Genomic DNA, 2,476 nt, shown 5'->3' on the forward strand with positions numbered 1-2,476 from the left:
TTAATGACTTTTGTTTTACTGGCTCTATGGATCATGGATCACCAATCTTCTATTCATGTTTTGGTTTTTCATACCTTCAGTGATGTGACTTGGGAATTCTATTCTAACTTTATCATGCTGGGTTTTTCTTTGTGAGAGTTTTTCAATTTTATTTTGCTATGACTTTTCTTATTTGGCACATATTGACAGAAAGTTTTTATTGGGAAGTTAAGATTCAGAAGTGGCAGGAACACAAAGGCATTTCAGGGCACATCTTTTAAGTGAAGCAAACTCATGGTCATTCACCTGCATAAAAAAGAAATGGTCTCATAAGTAAGATGGAAGTAATCTTGCAGAAATTGGTTATAGAATATTAGCATAAAAGAGCTCACCTTCTAAATGAGAAGAGGGTCATCATTAGTGTTTGGTCACTCGAGATACAGTCTCAATAAAATTACTGTGTCAACAGTTTTGCTTCGTTGTTTTTCTCTTATTCTTTTTCCATAAAGTCAAATTGAATCTTGCTAACTTCATTATCAGAAGAGTTTCTGCCTAATTATGAAGTTTCATTAGTTTGTTCCTGATTGGGCTCATTTGAATATGAGACGTGGCTGGGTAGTTCACTGTAAAATCGATGCTGCTGACTTACAATTATCAACACAGCAGATAGCTTCCTTCTATAGTCTTGGGTCAAGGAGAGTTGCCAGCCTACAAGTCGTTCTCTTTTCAACTCCATCAATTAGCAAATTCAATATCTCCTTTCGCACACCATATGCAGGTGTATTCGAGTTAACTTTGTGTAAATGTAAAAAACTACTTGCATTATTAAAGGAATTGTGATATACCGTATTTCTCCGAATATAGTACCTCCCCCCCTAATTTCGAGGCTTCAGTTTCAGGAAAAATTATAAAAAATGGGTCTGAATATAATCCCCTCTTCACTTTTACCATTGGCATTTTTGTAAAAAAAGGGGGACTATATTCAGACAAATACGGTATATATCCCCCAAGTATGTATGAGTGACCTCAAAGGGATTAAGAAGATCAACAACTTCCAGTAAACCTATGACGTCATCTGCAGTGAGTCCTGGTGGAGCCTTCGTAGCCTTTGATACAGCCACTGTAAGAAGACCGTGAGCCTCTAGCAATCTTTTAATCATATACAATGAAGTAATCAATCTAGTTAAAACCTCTTGTATTAACTTGAGTTCGGGTTTATTCATTTCATACTGCTCTTTCTTTAGGTTTTCACTGGCAAATTGCTATGTTTCACATGTGTAACGATATCTTTCCACATTTATAAGGCATTAGTAAAGCTCTGCTGCTTCAGAGCATCTTTAACAATAAGATTATGGGAATGTGATATGCACAGTTGATGTTTAGCCTTTAGTGCATCACATTTACATGCTTTAACAATGTTAGGTGGATTGTCAGTCAGTGGTGAATTTATGGGGGGGCTAAGGGGCTTGGTCGAAACATGCACTAGATAAAATTGAAATTTTTGAAGGTTGCCTCTTTGTACAAAAGTGTTTAGTTACTGTAGAGTGGGGTTACTTTGTGACAAGGGGTCTATTTTTCGCATTTTTTATCTCGCGACGCGACCGCTCGTCTCATGAAAGAGATATACTGGGCATTTCATTTTTCAGACATGCCGCAACATGTTTCGGCAGCCAGAAAGCTTCTTAGCATGTATAGTTCTTTCTGATGCCATTGTATAGCAATACTATTTTTACTCTTTCAGAAAAGGAGGGAAACTTTATATTGTGAAAACATTTTTGTTAAAGACACATCAAAAACAGGTATGCAAATTTGTTTATGAATATGTTGGGCAAATTATTATAGAATATCAATTAAATTAAGCCATTTTTGTTGAAAATATGAGACGAAATTGGAATGCATGCACTTTGTGTGGTGACTTTGTGACGCGTAAACTTGTCAAAAAGTCACACCACCATAATTTTAGGGAAAATTTTATCATGTTTCTTTTGTCTTTGCAAGACTGAGAGGAAGATGAAGACCTATATAAAGAAGTGGGGTGCAAGGGCCTAGAAAAATTACTGCAACCACTAGATGTCGCCATATTTAGTTCTAAAACTGATTTGGCGTGCAATTTTGTCAGATTGGTAGCAATCAACGTCCAGTAACCGATGGACGTCTGTTCCAAAAGACAAATTGCCAAGTCTGTTAAAGAATATTATGGACAAGCTGCAGGAAAGTGGTAAAAATATCTTTAGTCAAGATGCAGGAAGACTGGAATTATTCCGCTCAAAAAAATGTTTTTTTTCTGAAGACTTTAGAAGGCCGTCTTGGAAGTAGTACTACTATACTATAGTAGTTGCAAGATCTTCATAGAAGAGTTAAACAAAAATGGGGAAGAGGTTACAGGATGCCGTGCCCCCAAGAGGAGGAGAAGTGAGGGTCCTTTGAGGTTAAAAATATCAATTAGGGAACACCCAGTTCATAACTTGCAAAATTTCTATAGCCTTGCCAAAGCATA

The sequence above is a fragment of the Ischnura elegans genome, chromosome 9 (assembly GCF_921293095.1).
Source record: "Ischnura elegans chromosome 9, ioIscEleg1.1, whole genome shotgun sequence".
NCBI lineage: Eukaryota > Metazoa > Arthropoda > Insecta > Odonata > Coenagrionidae > Ischnura > Ischnura elegans.